This window comes from Ambystoma mexicanum, chromosome 1q (genome assembly GCF_040938575.1).
Source record: "Ambystoma mexicanum isolate Mex_15411 chromosome 1q, UKY_AmexF1_1, whole genome shotgun sequence".
NCBI lineage: Eukaryota > Metazoa > Chordata > Amphibia > Caudata > Ambystomatidae > Ambystoma > Ambystoma mexicanum.
Genome location: NC_090922.1, coordinates 124,902,386 through 124,927,479, shown reverse-complemented (window position 1 = coordinate 124,927,479; position 25,094 = coordinate 124,902,386). Strand labels below are relative to the sequence as shown.

The following is a 25,094-nucleotide window of genomic DNA, read 5'->3' as shown; positions in this document are numbered from 1 at the left end:
AGAGTGACTTGGGATGTAATGCCCAGGTCTCAGCCAAGGTGCAGTCCGTATTTTATAATATTCGCCTCCTGCGCCAAGCCCTACCCTATGTGCCTAAAGTAGATTGTGCTGTAGTGGTGGGGGAATTGGTTAATTCAAATTTGGATTACTGCAACAGACTTCTGGCCGGAGCACCGAGTAATCAAATCCATCGTCTCCAGAAAGCTCAAAATGCCGGAGTCAGATTGGTGTTTAGTGTGTCCGAAAATACCCATATATCCGGTCTCCACCGATCATTACACTGGCTGACAGTCGAAGATCGGGTTAAATTTAAGACCGGTTGCCTGGTTTATCGTTGTTTGCATGACATGGCACCTATCTATTTAATAAACAAACTGAAACGATACCAACCTACTCGTACACTTAGGTCGGAGGATCATCTCCTCCTGGTAATTCCCAGAAGTACAGGTCTAGAGGAGATCGGTGTTTCCCAGTGACTGGACCCAGATTGTGGAACAGTCTCCCACTAGATCTGAGACAAGCAAATTCCCTAATGACTTTCAGAGCAGGTCTCAAAACTCGTCTCTTTAAATAAACGTGCAACTCTGAATTACTCTGTGTCGGTTTGGTCCTGTTTTACTCAGTTGGTCCTCCTGGCCTTCTGAGCCTATTGCTTTGTTTCATCTGCGCCAGGATACGATTTGATTCGTTGTGTGCGCGTTTACAAGTGTTTCAAAATTCAAAATTCAGATGTAATTGGAAAATGTCACATGTTTCAACCGTTATGTTAAAATAAAATGATCATGAGTGAATCAGTGACTTATGATTCTTGTTGTTGATACCTATTAAGATTAATGTCGGCTTTCATCACAATCATATGTTTTGATTGAGATAGATTTGAGCCCACCAGGAACACCCCTTTTTGTGTATTTTTAGATTTCCCTAGTTCTTGAGTGTTTTCAGGGACCCCTCCCTTGTGTGTAATCTATCATCAATGACAACTTTCATAATTCCTTGTTCCATCAGAAAACCTTTCTATGTTGAATGCTGTCCATACGGTCGGGCATCCCATTGCAATTTTCCCTTCCTTGCATGAGGCTCTTCTGCAAATATGCGCTGGGTCGGTTAAAGATGTCTCATGGCTCATAGGGGCCCATTTCAAGATGGTGTTTGGGGAAGAGGCTGAGAATGCTTACAGCTGATGAACAGTCCAAGGCACCCATTGGGTGCTTGGATTACAATGGACAGAAAGGAATAGAGTGAAAGTATTAGCTGCAGATTGTCATGCACAGGCCGAACAGCAGGGAGCTGAAACGCTAAAATGTCTACTGAACGGCTATACCAAATCGCTCTGCCAACGAGGTGCTTGCTAATCGAGTGGAAAGGCACCAAGGTGAGAAGAACGTTGCTGGATACTGCAAAGCACAAAGGAGGTGACGGCCTCAGGCCACAACGTGCATAGTTAATGTCCTGAATAAATAAGTATTTTGCTTTGTTATAAGACTGCCAACATGGGCGGAACCGTTCGGGAACTCCTCGTAGGTCCAAATTAACAAAAAAAAAAAAGAACACCTCCCCGGAATATCTGCAATCAATGTACATATACAAAACACCCAACTGGCAACAAACGTGGCCAGCGCTAATTACTAGAAAAGTAAACCACAAGGCAGAAACATCTGAAAATCCATTTCTCGTATATGGTTATATTAATTTATCCAATTCATTAGACACAATGGTTGTTCGGCAATATTCTCTTTTTGACACCTTTAAAACCCTCGAAGCTTGGTGAGTCAGACGGTCTTCAGCACCTTCTGGTCCGGATGGCTTACATCCCACTCCATACGGAGGGGGCGGGGGAAGTGACAGATAAAATGCCCTTTGCTTTGCTGCCATATAAATGCGTATCACACTCTTAACACAGGTCGTACTAACACTTACTTTTTTTTAAAAAATAATCGATTAAGTACGCCATACATAGTATTATTTTTTTCCACCACCTTTTCTCAAAAACGCTTTTTTTGCATGCATTAATAATGCACGGTGCGACAATGTGTTAAATGATGCACTGAAGTGTCGTAGATTGTGTAACTAACGTACCAAAGCTTCCATCCTCGCTGAACTGTGATTTACGCTTTCTGAAGTCGAGGTAACCCATCACATAGCCAAGTCCCTGGAGGAATATCCAGAACAAAACTCATTTCCAATTAATTGCTTCCAAAAACTCAGGTAAAATACAAACCAGAAAACGCTCATCTCTCCCCCTCACTGAGAGGCTATGAAGCCCGCGACTCAACGTGTGTTTTTTTGTTGTTAAGTGACGCATTTCCCGGCTGACTGCATACGGATACCAAAGGAAAACAATTCTTCGTTAGATAAATTGATTTTATATACAGATTATTTTCTCATTCGGCAAATAGTAAACTTGAGGATATGATGATCGTTCGTATAGTAATGTTGCCGAGTCTGAAACCCAGACTGCAGTAACAACAAAATCTTCCCTTATTTGTTTTTCTTGTAAACTACTTTTAAACCGTGTTACATGAACAGATTACTCAGAACTTATTTAAAAGGAACATTTTTAAATCCGTGACTCGACCGAGCATTTTACTCGTTGCCTTCTCATTGTTTTTACTGAAATGAACACAAGGGGGAGGCAGAGAGCTAAATGTCGTCATTGTTGTAACAAAACGACAGGCACCCAAAGTAATAACAACAAAGGGTAGTAGTACACGTTGGATGTACTCCCCCTCCCAACCCCCTCCAACCATACCTATAATGATATTGCAAGTCACCAAGGAGTACAATGACCAAACAGAGGAAGGGTGTCAAAAGCAAACAAAAACATACTAAGGTAAAGCAACCCTGAGATGATTTGCAATATTATTTTTAAGTATGGTAGGGGATATTTTATTCCCTATGATACATGGCCATGCACTGTCAAACCTTCCAATACCTGGTCTCTTGTTTAATGTAAAGCAAGGGGTCTTCCAGTAGCCTAGGATGCATACAATTAAGAATCAGGATTTAAAAAAATTGCCTGCAGCTTCCAATGTGTTGCAGGAAGATAGTTAACCCAGTTTAATAAAATATTTAATACGTGATAGCATGCAGATAATTTATATTTCAACTCCAGCAGCGCACAAAACATACTACCATAAACAGTTAATGACCAATTAATGACTGTCAAGTTTGCCAGAAAGAATTTTTTCTAGGAAGGAATTTGAAAGGTTTGTCGCCGTTTTTATTAAATGCTAGTGACAGCTGAAATCGTGCTCCATGCTGGTTCAACCAGCATGCATTCTGTCTTCACAACTGAAGGGAAATAAACTTGTGTTTCAGACTGACAATAATGGCTTTAAAGGCAGTAGGGATGTCAATTTCTTGTTCTCACCTGGAAAAGACGGTCTGACCAATCAGAATCTGCCTATCTGCCTTCACCAACCATGGGAAGCCAAAAAAAAAAAAAGTTAGGTTTTCAATGGCCACTGTCATCCGAAAAGGGACATAGGCCTTCTTCCATTTTAAGGTCCACTCTTGGAAATACCGGGGTGCTAATAACTTTCACGCCCTGCCGCGGAGGCGAACATGGCGTTTAACGGCCCGCAGCCTGGGCTAGTGTTATCCCTACAGGGACCTGGAGGAAAGCAGGCATGCAGGGGAGGAGCCGCAAGAGAAGCCGGAGACACGTCTGAACAACTGTGGGGAACTCTTGGTGGCAACAAGTAAGACAGACACAAGTTGGCTTGGCGGCCATGCAATAAAGACGCTGCACCTCGGAGCTCCCGATGTAACGCTCACCTGACTCCCACGGAGGCGCTGGTCTAGTCTGGGTTGCTGTGGCCTCTTCGAGCGTGATGCGCAGAACTCAGAACCGACTGAACAGGACCCTCAAATCTTGCTTGTCTGGCCCGTAGGAATATCCTTCTTATGGTTTGAAAGGATGAACTCTCCATCCTGCTTCTGGTGCAGGGGCGCGTGTTAGTCCAGTTACTTCACTGGTTTTCAGAATGGCGCTGGCAAAATCCACTTGACTTTTCCGAGCGGAACGCCGTAAGTATGAAGATTACAAAAGTTCAAGTGTTGAGCCTCCTTTTCTGTTGCCTTCCTAACCTATGATCTGTCCTTTATTTCAGGTGCAGAATGAAGGCGATGCGTTGAGGGATTGAATTGCCGATGGTAAACTCAGGTGAGTTAGCGATGGGGGCGATCCCTCTTAATGTCTTTATATTCCTCCAGTAATGTATTTTGTCCTTTCCCCTTAGGGGCCGGGGTGCAGTACCTGCCAACGAAGCGGCGCCGACCCGAAATGAGGAATGGTCCACCAACAGAAGACCGGTAAGTGTTATGGCGGAAAATTAGGCTTTCCTCATATGTTCCTTCTGCTCACCTTTTGTCTCTTCTTCTCTCCCCTAGGCGCAGAGATGTGGCGACCGGTGCAGACAGTCACGGTGGAGCCAGAAGAACTCCCGAGGACAGGTGAGTGAAGCGCGGCGCTGCAGCGAGCAACGCAGTGCTTTTAAATGAAAGTCTTTTCTCAGGAACGCTGGCGTGGAGGTTCCGGATGCAGGTAAGAAGTTTGGTAAAATTCTTGGTTTTCACCTTTCTCTTGTTTCCTGACAGGTGTTCCAGGATCGAGGCGGGCGTGGCTGGAGACCAGATGCAGGAGCAGAAACGGTGAGCGTTCAGCTGCTTGGATGCAGTACAACGCAAAGCGTGAGCTACTGTCTGGGCGTGGCTTAAATAGCCCCCAAAGTAGTTCCAGGTAAGTATCCTTCCCTGGCCACGCCCGAGTGGCAAAATAGTCCCAATGAAAAAATAGTCCCTTTCAGGTCTCAGGGAGGCCTGAATCTTGCAGCATGGTCTGCATCAGGTAAGTGCACAAAACACCTTGCTTTAAGAGCCTGGCGCCTATGGCGCCAGGACAGAGTCCAAAGAGCCCCTATAAGGGGCCGCTGGGCTTTTACCCGGGGGCATAATGCCTGCTCCCGGGGGTGCTGGGCCTGGCCTGGTGCTCCGGGGGTAGGCACCATGACAGCACCCCCGTCCCCCCACCCCAAGGCCCCTCCCAAGGTCGTTCCCTCTGGAGGTTTCGGTTTGTTTGGGAAATTCCGATGGAACCTTTTTACCAGCCGAGGTGCATGTACGTGGTCGCTGGGTTCCCAAGACCTTTCCTGAGGCCCGTACGCTTTCCAATCAATAAGATAGAAAAGTTTTGATTTTGAGATCTTAGAATCCAAAATGTTCTTCACCTCGAATTCAGGCTCCCCATCTATCTGGAATGGTTCTGGTGGCTTTATTAATCTGGTTCCTGGTTGCACTGGTTTCAAAAGTGACACATGAACAACGGGGTGAATCCGCATGTTAGCTGGTAGATCGAGCTTGACTGCCACTGGGTTAATTATAGCTTTGATCGAGTAAGGGCCCAAATACCCTGGATTAAAAGTTCAGGGCCCCTTGAGCAATAAGTGTTTGGTAGCCAACCATACTTGATCCCCTATTTGGTATGGAGGCGCCTCACTCCGATGCAGATCCGCATTCTTTTTGTATTTCCCTTTTGCTTGTTGCAAATGTGCAGTTGCATCCTTGAAGGCTTGAGTTATCGGGGAATGCAAATGGTCCACTGTGGGCATTTCAAGGCTCAGAGGTGAGTCCAGGTCTGAAGTACGAGGGTGATGTCTATATAGGGTATAAAAGGGGCTTTGTCCAGTTCCAGAGTGTACCGAGTTATGGTATGTATATTCGGCCACCCATAAAATATCCTTCCAATTACCCTCCGATTGGTGCAACATATATTGTAGGTATTGTTCAAGGGTCTGGTTCGTTCTCTCCGTCTGACCATCGGTCTGTGGGTGGTGGCTGGTTGAGAGTCTTACGTCGATTTGTGCCAGTTGACAACACTTTCTCCAAAAATGAGAAATAAGCTGGCTTCCCCGGTCAGAGACTAGTATGGACGGGAATCCATGCAAACGGATATTTTCGAGGAACTCCTTGGCTAGGACAGAAGCTGAAGGTAATCCTTTCAAAGGAATAAAATGGGCCATCTTGGAAAATAAATCCACCACAACCAGAATAGTATTGTATCCATTACAAGGGGGCAGGTCCGTGATAAAATCTAGTGACAAGGTGTGCCAAGGTGCTGGTGGAATGTCTAAAGGCTGAAGAAGGCCGGCAGGATTTGTCTTTTGGCCTTTGTTTTGGGGGCAAACTCCACAGGACATCACGAAAGAGTTAATATCCTTTCGCCAGGAAGGCCACCAGAATTGTCGTTTAATTTTTTCCTCAGTTTTGGCAATGCCTTGATGTCCTTCCATCAGGGTATCATGACGACGTGAAATAACCAGTTCTTGCAACTCCTTTTCTGGCAGAAATAAGCGTCCTTGGAAGTAAGGTAGGCCATCGTTGACCGAAAAGTAAGACCCCCTTTGGATCCAATCCTGCAAGGCTGTAGAGTCCAGGAGTTGTTTTACCCGTGCTTGAATGTCTTCAAGGGTTTGTAAAGAGGTTATCCCCAAAATTCTTTGTTCGGGAATTATCGGCACCGGTTCTGAGTTTGTGTCTATTTCTCCCATTCCTATTCGAGATAGCGCGTCCGCTTTGCCATTCTTACAGCCGGGGCGGTAAGTGATTACAAAATCGAACTCAGCAAAGAACAAAGCCCATCTGAGCTGACGTGACGATTGAGCCTTGGCAGTTTTTAAATATTGTAAGTTTCGGTGATCAGTGATCACGGTGATGGTATGCCTGGCGCCAAGAAGATAATGCCGCCAAGCCTTAAAGGCGGACTTAATGGCTAATAATTCCTTGTCGGTGATTGGATAATTTACCTCAGGCGGCAAGAACTTTCTGGACCAAAATGCTATGAGGTGCAGTTGGTTGGTTTCAGGGTCTCTCTGAGACAGGACAGCTCCCATGGCTAAGCTGGACGCGTCGGTTTCGACTATATATGGGAGATCGGGACGTGGGTGCTTCAAAATAGGTGCAGACGTGAATTTAGCTTTCAATTCCTGAAAGGCCGGTTCGGCTTCCTCGGTCCATTCAAAGCGTTTATTTTTTCACAAGAGTGCAGTGATGGGTTCTACCACACGTGAAAATTCCGGGATAAATCTGCGATAAAAATTAGCAAAACCAAGCATGCTTTGGACATCTTTCACCGAACTAGGTGATGGCCATTTGAGGATGGCATCCACTTTTCGTGAGTCCATGCGGACCCCTTTAGGTGTCATGATGAATCCAAGAAACTCAACCTCGGTGGTATGGAAAACGCACTTTTCCAGCTTTGCAAACAGTTTGTGCTGGCGCAATTTCTCAAGGACGGCCCTGACATGCCTTCTGTGATCAGATTCCGAAGAGGAGTACACAAGAATGTCATCGATATATACAACAACACAAACATCGATGAGATCCCGAAGGACATCGTTCATGAAGAATTGGAAGGCATTAGGCGCGTTGCACAACCCGAAAGGCATCACCTGGTATTCGAATAATCCATATTTTGTACGGAAGGCCGTTTTCCATTCGTCGCCTTCTTTTACTCGCACCAGATGATAAGCCCCCCGGAGATCTAACTTGGTGTATACGCAAGCGTCCTTCACCTGGTCAAGGAGTTCAGGGATCAGAGGCAGAGGGTAACGGTTTTTAACAGTTATCTGGTTGAATGCGCGGTAGTCGATACAAATTCTACGGTCGCCTTCTTTTTTGGGCACGAAGAACAAAGCCGAGGATGCCTGAGGCTTTGACGGGCGAATGAAACCATTGGCTAGGTATTGATCTAAATATTGTCTCAAATGCAGATTCTCAGGTTCAGTAAGGGCATAAATCCTGCTACAAGGGGGTTGTGCACAGGGCAGCAGATCGATTTGGCAATCGTACGATCTGTGGGGAGGTAACGTGTTGGCCTGTTCCTTTTGGAAGAAAGTCTTGGTATTCCGGAGGTAGTTGCATGGAGACAGAGGTTACAGACGCTAGACTAATCTTCAGATTTTCTGGGTAGCAGGTTTGTGCACAATCCGGGAAGGTTATTCTCTTCACTCGCCAATCAATTCGAGGATTATGTGTCTCTAACCAAGGGATTCCGAGAATAACCTGAAACTGTGGAGCCTTGATTACATCAAACACAACTGCCTCCCGATGGCCGTCCGGACCTATAAGTGTCACCTCAGCAGTGGAATGTGTTACCGGTCCAGAGGTAATTTCGGTTCCATCGAATGTGGTGATGACATCTTTGCTGGTTTTAGGACGCAGAGGGAGGTTAATCCTAGAGACCAATTCACGATCCACATAATTTCCTATAGCCCCACTATCGATATATGCCTTTATTGCATGCAACCGCTTAGGCTGTTCCGGATCTACGAGGACCATTGGCACAATGAAATGCGAGGTCTGAGAGTTAGTTTTCAAGCTCGGCAAGCGGACCCCTACGCTTGTCGGGCGTGGTCGTTTCCCGAAACAGAGTATTCATGGTTTTTATCAGCGGCTCATACCACCTTCTTGGGTGGTTTTGCCGGGCAATCTCGTAGAAAGTGTCCAGAGGACCCACAATAAAGACATAATTGCATCTGCCGTCTTCTTTCACGTTCTTTTTGAGTTAAAGGACCTTTAACCCCTCCGATTTGCATAGGCTCAGAGACATCAGCACCCTTGGGGTTAGCGTGGGTCTTGACCAACACCCGGGTCTCAAACTTGGACCGATCTGCTTTTCTGTTTTGGCGTCTGATCCAATTGGACCACTAAGTCTATATATTCTGTGCATTCTTGGGGCGGATTTACAACTTGGGCCAGGACATCTTTAACTTCTCCGCGTAGACCTCGATAAAATAACGTGATTCTTCTATCCTCTGGCCACCCAGTTTCCACAATTAGTCTATTAAAGGTTGCAATGTAGGATAGGAGGTCCCGATTGCCCTGTCGCAGGGATAGGAGTTCGTCATCCAGAGCCTGCCCCTGAGAGTGTTGAGCAAATAACCTTTCCATGCTTGCTTGAAATCCTTGAAAATCACGGAGAATCGGGTCATCTTGAGTAACCAGTGGAACTGACCAATCGGCAGCATATCCGCTGAGATATGACAATACAAAGGCTACCTTGGTCTGGTCATTAGGGAAGGCCCCAGGTCTGCATAGGAATTGCAAACGACACTGAATCATGAATACGGCGAATCGTTTGGGGTCCCCAGCAAAACGTTCGGGTGGGGCCAGCGGCATGTTTCCAGGTAGATTAATCTGCACAGTGTTACTGGGGACCACAGGAGCGGGGTTCACCCCGGAACCGGGTAGAGGAGTGTGTCCAGCTTGACCTTGCAAAAACTGTCTAGCCAGGTCATCAGTTCTTTCCTTTGATACAATCACTTCCATCCTGAGAGCATTAGTCTCTTGACGAGCGGCGTGTACTTCGGCCCGTAATTCCCCCAGTAGTTGGGCCAACTGATCAGTCTCAGAAGTTTCCATAGCACCTGGGTGGGAATTTGTAGGAAGTCTTCGCGTTCTGTAACGCTCACCTGACTCCCACAGAGGCGCTGGTCTAGTCTGGGTTGCTGTGGCCTCTTTGAGCGTGATGCGCAGAACTCGGAACACCGACTGAACAGGACCCTCAAATCTTGCTCGTCTGGCCAGTAGGAATATCCTTCTTATGGTTTGAAAGGATGAACTCTCCATCCTGCTTCTGGTGCAGGGGCGCGTGTTAGTCCAGTTACTTCACTGGTTTTCAGAATGGCGCTGGCAAAATCCACTTGACTTTTCCGAGTGGAACCCCGTAAGTATGAAGATTACAAAAGTTCAAGTGTTGAGCCTCCTTTTCTGTTGCCTTCCTAACCTATGATCTGTCCTTTATTTCAGGTGCAGAATGAAGGCGATTCGTTGAGGGATTGAATTGCCGATGGTAAACTCAGGTGAGTTAGCGATGGGGGCGATCCCTCTTAATGTCTTTATATTCCTCCAGTAATGTCTTTTGTCCTTTCCCCTTAGGGGCCAGGGTGCAGTACCTGCCAACGAAGCGGCACCGACCCGAAATGAGGAATGGTCCACCAACAGAAGACCGGTAAGTGTTATGGCGGAAAATTAGGCTTTCCTCATATGTTCCTTCTGCTCACCTTTTGTCTCTTTTTCTCTCCTCTAGGCGCAGAGATGTGGCGACCGGTGCAGACAGTCGCGGTGGAGCCAGAAGAACTCCCGAGGACAGGTGAGTGAAGCGCGGCGCTGCAGCGAGCAACGCAGTGCTTTTAAATGAAAGTCTTTTCTCAGGAACGCTGGCGTGGAGGTTCCGGATGCAGGTAAGAAGTTTGGTAAAATTCTTGGTTTTCACCTTTCTCTTGTTTCCTTACAGGTGTTCCAGGATCGAGGCGGGCGTGGCTGGAGACCAGATGCAGGAGCAGACACGGTGAGCGTTCAGCTGCTTGGATGCAGAACAACGCGAAGCGTGAGCTACTGTCTGGGCGTGGCTTAAATAGCCCCCAAAGTAGTTCCAGTTAAGTATCCTTCCCTGGCCACGCCCGAGTGGCAAAATAGTCCCAATGAAAAAATAGTCCCTTTCAGCTCTCAGGTAGGCCTGAATCTTGCAGCATGGTCTGCATCAGGTAAGTGCACAAAACACCTTCCTTTATGAGCCTGGCGCCTATGGCGCCTGGACTGATGTCCAACATGAGCCTGGCGCCAACGGCGCCAGGACAGAGTCCAAAGAGCACCTATAAGGGGCCGCTGGGCTTTTACCCGGGGGCATGATGCCTGCTCCCGGGGGTGCTAGGCCTGGCCTGGTGCTCCGGGGGTAGGCATCATGACACCCGATGATCCGACAAGCCGATGCATCAAGCTGGCAGAATATACGACAGCAACTCCAACTAACACAAAGGAAGGGTGCTTAATAGGTCAGGAGCACAGCTGGTGAGAAACCTAGGTGAAAACTGAGTGCAGAGCGGATGGGAGGGAGTCCGAAACGAGCACCGCACCACCTCACAAGATGGTGGGCGGGACTCATCCATCTAACTGGTGAGCCCTCACTGAAGCAGCCTAGCAAGCAGCGTTGCACGAGGGACGGGAGGCGAGAGACACCACACCAGCAGAGGGGGGCACCAACAGCGGAATCGGAGCCCCTGCTCGAAAGGGAAGGTGATCCCAGGACACCCCATGGAGGCAGGCACTTACCCGGACCACGGTGTGGTGAGAACCAGAGCGGACAAGATCCTTGGAGCACTGCGACCAAGAGCGCGGTAGAAGAACTACTATAGCGGACACCGGGCGAGTGAAGCCCAAGGAGCGGGCCGCAACATAGAAGGTTTGAGAGGGAAGCAACAGAGGGCAAAGAATGGGGTCCCCAGCACAGAGGCTCTGAGAAGGCACGTGTGCTGGGAGCACCCCGGGGACTCCGCACCACAGCTTGGTAGGAGGCAGACAGACACCCTGCAGCTTGCAAGGGTGTGTCCACAAGGATCCCTATAGCAGACGCGCTGGGATGAGCTGCGGGCTGGGAGCATACGTGGCTCATCAACAACTTTTTTGGCGCTCGCCAGCCACATACCCCTCAGGCATACACCCAAGCCATGGGCAGCTCCAACGCCAAGGGGAACAGACTGAACGACGGAGCGTACGAATGCGGCGAGGGGGCTGGAAGCCGCGGGACAAACTGAATTGGGCAGAGCGGCGCGCCAGAGACAATCAAGGACACAGTAAACACACAAGGATTCATTTGGAGAACTGGAGAGGAGTCCCCCTTAAAGCCATCAGCAATCCATAGACTCTGACAGGAGTAGGAGCGCCCAAACAGAATTACAGAGGGCCTGGGAGGCAGAGACCTCAGCAGAAACCGGAGGAAGGGAGAGAGGTGGGTGAAACAGTGTGCGCAGCGACACAGCGGGCCCAATTGCCATCAGCAGCCACCAACAAGCAGGAAGCCTACATAGGGGGCTGGAGACGATCGATGTGTGAAACAACCATGCCTCGCACATGGGAGGGCATAGTCCACTGACCCATAGCACCACGGCTATCCGCCAGAAAGGGGCCCTCAGCCCGAACTGGCATGTACACAATTAGAGAACAGATAAGAGGTGGGTAAATTGGCAAGCACTGGGACTCTTTTTACCAATGGTAGCTGCCACACAGCGGGCGGCCTACAGTGCTGAGCTGAGAGCGCTTGAATAGTCTAACAATAATGCCTCACATATGAGAGGGCACAGTCCATCGGCCCGTAGTACTATGGTTGCTCGCCACAACGGGGGCCTTGCCCCGAACCGGAATGCATACACTCAGTGGGTAAACAGGGGAGAGGCAGAATGGCAAGAGCTGCGAAAAGGACAAGCAAGGGGGGCCCCAATCGCCACTGGTTGTCGACATATTGCTGGCAACCCAAATTAGCAGGCAAGGAGTGCCTGTACCGCATAACAAAGTCACAATGCGTGGGGGGCCACAGTCCATCAGCTCATCGTACCACAGCTATTCGGCACAAAGAAGGGGCATCGGCCCATACCGGCACACACACAAGAGAACAATCACATCCAGCAGAAGCACGAACAGCCTCGACGCAAACGGAGGTAGTCCTGAAACAGCGCACAAATAAAGAGAAAAAAAAAAAAAAAAAAAGAAGAGTGGATGGATCAGCAGGGGATCCCACAACTAAGAGCAGGGAACGAGCAGAATAACAGGAATGCCCCCCAATGAGGTACAGAGTGCGACAAAAATGGATGAACCACGTTAAAGAGACATGAACCAGCAGTTTGATAAGCAGGAGCCCGCAAACTCTGAAGGCTGGCCGCCAGATGTCATAAATGGAACCCCATGGAGGAACACATTACGAGATGCCAGTTTTGAGGCATCGCGCTGCAGCGAGTGCACCCACTTGAAGGAAAGTGGCGCAAGGAAAGCGGCGGAGCCCGAGCAGGGGGAAGAGTGGCTGGGTGTTTGTTTAGTTTGTGTGTGGTTAGGTTGGCTGGGAGAAGGCACGAGTGGAGGAGGGAGCAACATGAGCACGGACGAGGCGCAAGTGGCGGAATAATAGACACACAAACCAACAAGGGAAGTCAGGAAGGTACATCAAGGCAGCGGTCCCGCATAGAATCCGTGCAGACAAGATTCAACATGGAAGGGAAGGGTCAGAATCACCCCAGAAGGAGATCGGCAACGGACGGAACCGGAGTGCCCATCACCAGACACGAGACAAAACATGGGCCCATGGGAACAGGTGGCCGCAGAACACAGTAAACAAATGGAACAGGTAAAAGCCATCATAGCTACCTGGAACGTCAGGGGACTGAATGCCTATGTTAAGAGGCTATGGGTATATGGTGGGCTGAATAGGGAGAAAGTTAAAATAGCAATGCTGCAAGAAACGTATTTGACAGCTGAAAAACAAACCAAGATAGCCAAAAAATGGGGAGGACAAATGTACAGCTCACCATATTCTAATTACGCCAGGGGAGTGCTGACGTGGATTGTCCCGGGAGTACCCTTCCAGCTCATAAAACAGGAGAGAGATTCAGAGGGCAGAATGGTAATTGTACACTGAATGTTGGAGAACAAAGAGGTGTGCCTAATAAACACATAGGCCTCCAACCACCACACAACAGAGTTCTTCAGAACAATCACACCTCGGCTGGCTCCATACATGGAAGCGTCAGTTAACTTCGACTTCAACTGCACTTTGAAAGCACAGCGGGATAGATCTGACACAAAGCAAAAGGAAGCGAGCATTGCCGGCCAGGGCACTGCAGAAGATTCTGGACCAGCTGGAACTGGAAGACGTCTAGAGGAAGGTACACATAGACCCTAGGTGATACACACACTACAGCGCCCCACACTGGTAGCGACATGGGCATACACATACGGGGGGGCCCATACCCACATGGAGACTGAGGGTGGAGGCACTAATGGACAGGGATTTCCAAGAACATATCCAAGACACGATAGACGACTATTTTGACCACAACACGGGGGGCATGGACAGCTCGGGAACGGTCTGGGAAGCCTTCAAAATGGTGGTCAGGGGAATGGCGATAGGGAAGTCAGGAGGACTAAGGGGAAGCATCTTGGCAGAGCAAGGGGGAATAGAAAGGGAGATAGAATGCTTAGAGACACAGGCGGGAAGAACCGGGGGCACTCACTGCTCTGTGGTTGCAGTGCATTGCCATTTGGGAGAAATTGGGTAGACTGAATTATGAAGGGTATATACAGAGGCTACACGCGGAAGGGGACAAGCACAGCAGGCTTTTAGCCTGGCTAACGAGGCAGTAGAGCAGACATGACCCAATAAATACAACTAGAGATGAGAAGGGGACGGAAGTGAGGACCCAGCAAGGTATTAAAGTATTTTCACGATTCTATGAAGGGTTGTACTCCCGGAACAAGGAGGCAGAGGCTGGGGACATAGCCAATGCCCTGGAGGAGATCAATCTTCCCAATCTAACGGAGGAGCAAGCGCAGACACTGGAGGCACCCCTCACAGTGGAGGAACTGACAGCCATAATACCAAATCTCCCAACAGGCAAGTCCCCAGGACTTTTACAAGAAATACAAAGACATCATGGCCTCACGTTTGTTAGAGGTGTATGAGGTATGAGGAGGCATACGAGAGAGGACAGTTACCGCAGAGCATGTCGGAATCGGTCATAATACCTATATTAAAACCAGGGAAACTGCCTCTTGAGTGCGGCTCCTACAGACCGATATCCCTGATAAATCAGGACTCCAAAATCCGACAGCAACCCTAGCCAGTCGACTCAAACGAGTCATACCTATGTTGGTGCACCCAGACCAAACGGGATATGTACCGGGGAGGAACACAACGTGGAATCTGCGTAGACCTATAGTAGATAGTACAAATCAGAGACGGGGAGAATGCGCAGTGGTGTCACTGGATGCTATAAAAGGCCTTCGATTCTGTAAATCGGGACTGGCTGCTGAGCGCGCTCACCCACTTTGGGATAGGGGAGAGATTCCTACGCTGGATAAGGCCCCTGTACAGGGACCCCAGGGTGAGGGTGAAGACGGGCAAACACATCTCGGAGGGGTGGAAAATATGCAGGGGCACAAAGCAAGGATGCCCACTATCCCCGATGATATATATACTGGTCCTAGAACAGTTTACGGCTTTCCTTAGGGCGGAGTACAAAGACGCTGGGATAGAAATAGATTGGGTGGTACACCAAATTTTGATATACGCTGCCGACATGCTACTCTATGTCGAGAACCCACAGGTACACTTGCCGGACCTGCTAGAAGCCTTGGTTGTATTTGTTAGACAGTCGGGAATCACTATTAATAAAGGGAAGTCCTCGCTGTTCCCCCTAGCGGACTTGATGCGGGTTACCCCCGACCAGCTGGCCAATATAGGCCTCACATGGACGCCAGACACCTTTCGCTATTTAGGAATGGACATACATCACAACACCACAGCGACGCATAAAGCCAACACACAGGTGGCCCTAGACAAAATAGGGAAAGCAATGACGTTCTGGAAGACACTCCCACTGGCGATGACAGGGAGAGCGGCCCTATTGAAAATGACAGTACTACCCCGCCTGCTTTACTACTTCACTAATATCCCATACAACATTCCCGGGTACTTTTTCAAATGACTGAACACAATGGCAAGGGAATTCCTGTGGGGTGGGGGGAGGAACACAATAGGTCTGAACACATTACAAAAGGGACTATGAATGGGGTGGGATCAGGCTGCCTGATTTACCTGGCAGGACAACTCCAATTTGTGGTAAGGTGGCTGGGAGAGGACACATAGACGCAATGCTTTTTCATCTGGCAATACGACAATACTACCTAAGGGAGCTCTTATGGATAGACAAATCCTTGACCAAACCACTCCCCAATATGGTCAAATTGGGCCTGACCCTATGGAGGAGGGCATGGAAAAGTCAAGGGACATGGGGCCCCTGCTCCAGGCAAATTCCCCTTGCGGGATTAGTCGACGCCTGCACAGAGTCTAGCAACATATCATGCACAGTGGGAAGATAAGGGAGTGGCCCAGATCGGGGACTTATGGCGAGATGGACATTGGGTGGACTTCCAGACCCTGATGGAAGAGCAGGACATACATAGGGGGCAATTTATATTGTAGAATAGCATGGTCCAGACGATCAGGAAGGGGTGGAAGACCTTGCCAGAGGGGGAAAGACACTGAGGGGGTGCTGGATGCGTGGTATGATGTATCAGAAGGGGGACATACAGTATCCAAACAATGAATAGCTCCTAGGCAGCAACAATACAAGCGCTAGACAGATGGGAGGAGGAATTCCAAAAACCTTCACAGATGAGGAATGGCACAGAGCCCTGCGATATGCAAAGAAATTCTCCAGGAACGCGAGATTCAGGCAAATGCAGCTCTATCTCATACACAGAGCATACCTCACGGCCAATAGATTGTCTACCATGGGAAGCAAGCAAACTCGAAGCTGCCCGCGATGTGCGGCGGAGAAGGCGGATAGGCTGCACATGTTCTGGTCCTGCCCTGTGATAACTAATTTCTGGGACGCTGTTAAAGATAGGGCAGCAGAAGGAGAAATTCAAATGCAGGCGTGGTCACCAAAGTCATCTACTGGGCGTGTTCCCAAGGGGTGGCAAACAGAGGACACACAGCAAAAATGAAAGACTTCATGAAGTATACTGACGAAGCGCTGCATAGCAATGGCATGGAACACAAGCACAGGGCCGTGAACAGGAATGTGGTGGGCAGATCTGAAGAAATGGACGATCGCTGAAACGTCAGTGTGGACAAGAGTGCTGCAAAGGGGTGAGGGCGAAAGTGTGGCCAAGATACTTGAATGGAACTCCCTCATACAAGAGCTGTTCGAAAAGAAAGTGGGGTACAGCACAAACGACCCCAGTTGGCTGGAGGAACAATGCGGGAGGAGGACTCTCAGCGAGGAGGGGGGCAAGCAGCGATTGTTACGGAGAATTCTCATAAATGTGCCAATTCCCTTCACCTTAGAGACCCCCCAGCAACTTTGCTGGATTTTGAGGAGGACTTGATTTTTTACCTGGAGAGAGTGGGAGCTTTTTTTCCACTCTCTCATGTATTTTGATGTGTGTTTTACTCTTGTGTTCTTTGATTATGGAATTTTAGACAACTCCAGGCATAATCTTTTCAGTTGTGTCGCACAACAACCTCAGTGCAGTGACACAGGGAAGCCTTTTAGGCTGTCCCAAGGTTTAAATACCTTCTCTAGGATACTGTTTGCCACTAGAAAGTAAAGGGAAATTGACTTTACCAGTCTTTCCAAATTCCTAGACTCAGCACACACTATATTACAATACAGTGCTGGAGGGGTTACTTAGTATCCCCTGTGTCTAGAAACTCATGTAGCAGTCAAATGCTACCCTTTCCTCTCGAAATGGCTGGTGGGAGTGGTTTTACAACAAACTAGCATGATTTTCCCCAACCGTGAACACCGGTAGCGTTAAATCGCGGGAGCCATGTTTTTCAAGATGGCGTCTGAGCACCCTTTGTTTAAACAGGTCCCTGTCTTCTTTTCTCATCATTTATTTTTGGAAAGGTCCTGCTAGAGTTTGTCTCTGCGCGCCAAACCAGGTTTGGTCCCTTTGTGCCTATGCCTTTGGCGGGCTTCAGGACTGAAGACTGCCTCTGGCGCCCGAATGGCTGGGTGGGCAGGAAGTGAGGGAGGTGCCCAATACTCCCTGTGCTTAGTCTCCTAGGAGACTCAAATGCACTCTGGTGTGATTGGCTTGTTGACTGTCCGGCAAGGACAGCCACCCTGCGGGGTGAGCGGCAGCTAGGCTGGAATTAATGGGAGGAAACTGGATAAAAGGTGAGTCTCTTGGCTTGGGAGGCAGAGTCGACCACTGGAACAAAAGAACCGAAGACAAGCTGGAAGAGGACGGCTGCTGCAACTCTTGGACCGTTGGTTTGCCCGGTGAAGCCCTGCTGCATGCCCGAATCGCCAAGTTCATCTCGACAAAGAAGCCCTTCAAGGACGACTTCTCCCTTTGAGTTGGTGGGACAAAGCAACTTGTAAGCCACCTGGATACCATTCTCTGAGATGGTTGCATTTTCCTCAGATGCTGCAGGAAACCGAATAGCCAGGGAGAAGGACACCAGTTTGTGTGCTTGACTACAGCTACGGGAATTGAAGATTTTCCTTTGCCAGCTTTTTGACCACTCCCAGTGCAGTACAGGAGTCCCCCGACGTCCTCCCTCTTGTCCCCATGACTGAGGTTCAGGAACAGAGATCTGCAGGAACTGCAAGGAACAGATTGTAAGGTACTGTGAAAACCCAACTGAGAGAACTTACTTCTCACTGCGAAAGTGCTTGAAACTTTGGCAACTTGCAGCCCTAGTCAGCTTGTGACCCAACATATGAATCTTTCTTTTACGAACTACTTCTGAGAACTTTGGCAAAGACTTTTCCGTTTAACTTCAAGAACTGCTGTAGCCTTTACAAGACTTTAGCCCATTGACTTTGGCCTAACCTATTGCATTGATTCAACTCCTCTCGTGAACTCAAACTATTTACACTGTTTAAGAGTAACTGTAATATTCGTTTTATTAACTTATGCCTTTTTGTTTATACTTAAAATGCGTCGAATGCCATTTTGCTCCTCCTTCAAAGTAGTTTAAATGCCTCAGAACCTGATCCTGTGAAGTACTGAAGTATATTTTTGTGTGATATAGTTTGCCTCCTTCTAGTGAATGTTTTAAATTAATAAGTGTTTTACCAAGAGTATAAGAGTCTATTTGAATACTTGTAATTATAGATCTCTGTGCAACACCCTTACAGCTCACATTCCCTCTTGAGATAAGCCTGGCTGCTCAGCAACGCTACCACAAAAAACCGTGTAGTCTTAGTTGTGTGTAGTGGTCCCAAAGGGTACTGCATACAAACTTTGCCTAACAGCGATGGGACAGTATGGACAAGGCCAGACCCTGGGGACATAAAAGGAGGTAGCGAACATTGAGGACAGAGAAGGAGGATGCCACGCCAGTGCACCGAGAAGATGGAATTCAACATGGAGTGCCAGTTGAAGTGTGATGTTTGTTGGTGTCGTTGATTGTTGTGTGTGGAAAATAATAAAGAGTTTAAAAAAAAAAAAAAGTAAGACAGGCACAAGTGATCACAGTTCAAAGGTGTTTATTGAACAATGAATGGTGTATGCAGGTTGGAAAAACACCTAATCTAAACCTAAAACTAAGATGGGAACAAGCATCAACCATCAAATGAAAAATAAGGCAGTCCTGGTGGCGCTGTGTCAAATAATAAAGGCCTATTCTAAGAAACCTATTGCCAAACCTCACAACTAATACAAAAAGGGTGTGGGATAGTTTTCAGGAAAATAATAATATCATTCCTAAATAATATATATCAGGCTGCGGTAACCTGGAACACCCTTCCCCATGTTTTCTACACAGGGTAAGGCGGAAGCCTGGAACACACTCAAGCTTTCCCCTGCACAAGTTAACAGTTCCAATGGCAGCAATCAGGACTGTCGATGACAGAATCTTGTTTCTCCTGAAAGTCTCTTGCCTTTGAGGGCCTCATGTAATGTCGTCCAATAACAAAACAAACTCAAAGTTCTCTTGGCAGTTCACGTCGGGGGATAGTTTCACCCTTGGGTCCCCCTCTTCTGGGCTGTCCCTTCAAAAACAGTTCCTTTTCTTAATGGGTTTGGGTGACAACTTCACTGTATCTCCCTCATTCAGACTCAGGCCCGTCTCGACTGTTGGCCTCGACTGTTGGCCTCCCTGTGCCGGGTTCGCTATGGCTTTCAACAAGTCTTCTGCTATTGTTCTTACAAAACATCTGTTCAACAGTTCACTGTGAATCTCCCTTTCTTGGGTTCACGTGATCAGGGCGATAACGGCTCACCCCGGGTTCCCCCTCTTCTGGGGCTGACACTTCTCTTAGACAAGCGGGACAGTGTACTTCTCATGTCTTACAGTGTCTCTTTGTTTCTCCCTCCGTCTGGCTCAGATTCCAGAATGACCAGCGGGACAGTGTACTTCTCCTGTCCCCTCCTTAGCATCTCAATGTCTTTTCAAACGGTTCATAGTGGACATCCCTTGTCTTTGACAACACACTATTTCTCAGTACTTTAGACTTTGCCTGCTTCTCGTTAGCACCCCTCTTCTGGGTACACTCTTGCCAACTTCCCATTCACTTTCACTTGTAATGTTCACAGGATTCACTTACCCCTTTTTACTTTCACCATGCAGGATTCACTTCCCTGTTACTTTCTCAAGTTTGTGGATCAAAGTCTTTCGATTGTACGAGTATTTTACTAGACCTGTAGTATTGCCACTTTTCTGGCGGCTCTCCAATGGCCTTCTGGTTTCTGTAGTTTCCTTCAAAACAAAGGAGGATCAGCCAGAGTCTCACACGAGCACCCACATGGTGCCAGAACACTCCGCGCCGTCAAAAGTCTTAGAAGACCGCTCCGATCTCTTCTTGTGGCTGGGGGAGGCCTGCTGCCGGGACTCACCCGTAGCCGGGGCCTTGGCCTGGAGCCACTCAGGCGCCTGCGCCGGTCCTTCACGGTGCGTGGGACCATCTCCTTGCAAAACGCACAATCATCCTCCACGTGCGTTTGGTCTGAATGCAGGCAGTAGAGGCACACGGAATGCCCATCGTCCAAGTAGATGTTCCGTAGGGCGCATCCTGGACAAATCCTGAACCGAGGCGTCGAGTCTGCCTTCTCCTCTGCCATCTCCACGTGGGGTAGGCCTTGAAGAAGCTTCGGGAATCCTCCAAGAAGAAACAACGAAAAATCGCCCTTGAGGGGCGCTGAAGAATCCGAAAACGGGTCCCAGTTAATCAGAAGATGGATTGATGGAGCATGAGGCTCGACTGAACAGAAAAATAGAGTAGAACTCTAGAAAAATAATCGCAGTAAAAGCTTGAGAACTATAGCCCGAGGACTCTTGAATGTGTTGTAAAAATCTGAAGATGGCTGCCAGAGGGGCTTAGGTAGAGGGCAGTCATTGGCTGGTGGCAGTAAGACGCAGAGACCAGTGATTGGCTGTTAGGAGAAAGACAGTTCAGAAGTGAAACTGAAACTGATTTTTTCTTTACCGAGGATTCCCAGCCTGACGGGGAATATTCATGAGCATGTGACTCCATGCCAGACCTCATGCTGGAGAAGACACAGACTCTCAGATGACATTGCCAGGATGGTTTATTCAAACTTTGCCTAGGACTAAGGGAGTTCCCTGCCTTATAAACTAAGATGCTTGACTGTCCATCTTGGAAGTCCAAAAATAATGGGGACCCCTGTCAAAACTATCCTAACTGACCCTAACACTATTTAAACTAATTTAGGCTTCGGGTAAAGGACTCCTTCCCCTTAGATACTGGTAGTCTTACTCTGTCCTTTAATATTTGACTTTCAAATATTTTCTCGTTATTTCCTTGATCAGTCTCTAAAATTCTTCCAACGCGTTTAAGAAGTCTCTCATCTTGAGGCCTCTTTAGTAGACTTATCATAGGTTTCCCTTCCTTCACTGTATCTTTTACTATACACTCTTTTATATTCCTAGGAGGAGGGTGGTTTCCTCCTTTCCTGAATCCGGTTTACTTCAGTTGGGTCTTTCCCACTTTATCATCTGTGGCACAACTTGTAGCTGTCTCTTAGCTAAGATTTGGATTCTCAAATTATCACCCTCTGGGTTCCCTTTAGAATCCTGTCCCTTACCCCATGGTATGGCTTGAGCTTTCACAGGACTACACTTTGTATTTACTTCAGTCTTTTCCCATGGTATCACGCTTTCTCACCATAGTGGTTTTCTCAATAATATCCCCTCTCGGGTTCTCACTCTTTCTCTTGTCTTGTTTTGTTTTAGGATAAATGGCGTTTGAGTTTATACTGAGAGGAGTTGGATCCACAACATAACTAACCCCTCTTTGAAGCCACCCGTGACTCCTGTACTCCACCCTACCTTGCTCTTCAATGGAGAGTGCCTTTTGGAGTCAGGTACTTCTGGACCTTTGTCAGTTATTAACCGCTGGGGGTTTCCCTTCTCAGAGGGTTTCTCGTGGTTTCCTCGTTCTCTGCTAGCTTCTCATTGCCTTGGTATTCCGGTTCTGCTACATGAGACCGGACTACTTCTGGCTCCCCTTCTACAATGGTCTCAGTGATGTTCCTTGGACCACCGGTCCACCACAGACAGTTCCCTGTGGTCACACCAACATTGGCGTACAGGCTCCTGCCTGGCTGAATACCTTTGTTACGGCTACGCTGCAGTGTTGGTGTTCCGTTCTTTCTGCTAGTGGAAGTTTGAATCTAGCGGGCTCTCAAATTCCTGCTTCCTGAAGGTGTTGCATCTATCGGATCCTTCCGGTGATGGAGTCCGCTCTCCTTTGCCTCTCTCCATTATTTGATATTATGTTATAAGGCGTACTCGTCTCAGTGGATTGGTAAATTCTATTTAAAGGGATATCATCGTGTTCATCAAAATAATGGTATCCCTGTAGTTTATTTGTCCTAGTTTGAATGTAAAGAGATTTCCTGAGTTGTAGAACATCTCATGCAGGCCATAGTTTTTGTCATTCTAGGGAGTTCCTTATGGGAACGGGCGTCCTTGACCCCTAAGGGGGAATCTCTCCCAGTGATGTCCCACATGTATTAACTGCTAGGGAGAGTATTGCGGAGTTGGCTCACCTCCCTAGCCACATGGGAAGGGGCTCCCTCTTGGGGAGAAGGGTCGATTTATCACATCATCCATATAATTCTTCTTTTATTAACTTTTGTCTTTCGTCTTCTACTTTTTCACTCTCTTTAAGCAGGCAATCAGACTCCCTATTCAGAAATAAACCTCTGTAGAATGATCTCTCTGCCCAATTATCGCCCGTCTTCTTCATTTTCTCTCTAAACTCTTCGAATATAGAGTTCTTTCTCAAGTGTCCCGTTATCTCCACTGTCCTTTTCCGTCCACCAATCTTGTTTCCACCCTACGTACTCAACTGAAACTGCCTTCATTTATGTCTCCAGCGCTCTTCTCACTGCTAGACACTCTAAACACTCATCTATCCTAATCCTACTCAAACTCTCTCTGGCATTCGACACCGTTAATCAATCCACTCTTCTTCCCCTCTTCATTGCGATTCTCTAATTCTGCCCTTCGTTGGTTTTCTTCTTCTTCTTCATCTAACCGCACCTATGCTGTTTGCTGGTCTGGCTCCTACTCATCACCAACACCATTTCAGTATGGGTTCCTCGAGGGTCGGTCCTAGGCCCCTCCTTTACTTCCTCTGTACTTCCCCACACTCCAAAGTTATTTCTAAAATTGGGTTTATTTTACTTTTATGCCGACACTTCGATCTTCCTTTCTTTCTCTGCCTGACTCCAGTCCAGCAGAGGCTGCATTCTCACTTCCTTCATCTAAACCCATCTGAGACTGACATTTTCTTCTGTTTTCTCTCCTCCTGTCCCTGCACGGTCCTTCCCTCCTGTGTTTTTACCTTTGAATGATTGTGCTTGCAATCTAGGCGTAAACTTCGATTCTACTCTCCTTTTCTCACAACATTAATACTGCTGCCCGCATTTGTCGGTTTCACTTACTTAATATCCATAGGATTCATTATATTCGGTCCTTGTCTGCAACTAAGAAACCTATTTCTGCCTTCATCTGCTCACGTCTTTTCTACTGCTCTTCCCTGCTGAATGGTCATCCTGCGTATTAGCTTTCCCCACTTTGTTCTGTCTAAAATCTTTCTATGTGCACCCTTATTTCCCATCATCCATGCTCTTCTATTTCCTCTGCTATCCCTTCACTTTCTTGGATATCTTTTGACTCTCGTCTTCTTTAACTTCTTATGCATGGTCTTAAAATCTCTCGATGGCCTTTCTCCACCTTCTCTCATTTCCTTCTATTCTCCTCCCCGTTCTTTGCGTTCTCAGTCCCCATTTCTTCTTTTGATGGCTAAGCCTCCCTGTGCCCCATTCCCATTTTTGACCTTTTGCTCTCCTCGCTCTGAAGTGTTTGAACTCCCTCCCTCTTTCTTCACTCTCTTAATTCCTTTAAATTTTATTTTCATTATGCTTTCTTTACTACATTAATTTGTGCTGTTTCATCCTTTTGTTCAGCACTTCGGTGCAAGCGCTCTATAAATAAATACAAATGCAAACGATTTTGTATTAGAGAATGTATTCATCTGTTTGGCACTGGGTGCCTGTGTGCCCACAGAAGGTGCCACCTAGCCATTCCTTGTACCTGGAGAATACTACCATACAGAAGAGTGCCCGTGATGACTGAAGGGATCTGTGACAGAATTGCCATTGCAACCGTTTCTGAACATTTGGGAAGATTGAGTACACAATTGATACTGCAGCGGTGCCAGCAGATGCCCACACAGAGAACAGTTTCTGAAAACTTTTGAAATTGCATAATCAAGACCATATTATAAGGTTTTAAGAAGTAAAAACAGCTTACTCAAGGCAAAGAGTTCCAAACAAGTAGGACTTTGTGTGCTGGAGAAATACGCACTAATCAGACAGATGCCAGGTGGGTGAAGAAGGGATGGAGACTGTTAGCAGGTAGAAATGGCCAAGCTTCTAAACCTAGTCTTCTAGGCTGTAATATAGTGCTGCAGCACCTGTTTGGGTGAATGTCCAAATCATAACACTAGAAGAAGAGCTAGAACACAAGAATAACTCCACTTATGCTCTATAGAATGTTAACAAGTAAACTTAAGATGGAATGCTTATCTGGATTCCTGCGGTTGACTACTATGGATGACACACACTCTCCAGGAACAGTGCTGTAAACCATATTTGCCAAATACCCGCAAGAAAGTTCTAAATCATTCAGAAAATACAAAATAAAGAACTTCTTAGAACTTATTCCTCATACTCATAAAGGTGTGATATATCAGAAGGGGGTTTTGATGCTTTCAGGATAGCCATACAACATGCATAGTACTCACACGTCCACGTTTTAGGAATTCAGAATCCAAAATCAAAATGTTGACTGTGGTGGAATATTTTGCCATCAAGCCTGGCTAGAAATTATGGTTGCAAGAGTTCAGGCGGGTGTAAAACTGTTCTTAATCCACAATTTTTGGTGCCATAATGCCAAAATTACAATCGACCTGATCCTGGATGTCGATCTTCCGGATCTCTTCAGATATCAGAGATCTTAGAACAAAACAGTCGACCGTGTTACTTGACCAGGGAAT

At 47.5% G+C, this 25,094-nt stretch overlaps 1 protein-coding gene across 2 annotated transcripts in view; it reads right to left on the bottom strand.

Moving 5' to 3' along the window:
* CA5A (carbonic anhydrase 5A) overlaps positions 1-25,094 on the bottom strand; it is a 362,632-nt gene that overhangs the window by 121,621 nt on the left and 215,917 nt on the right. The gene's annotated exons all lie outside the window — the stretch shown is intronic.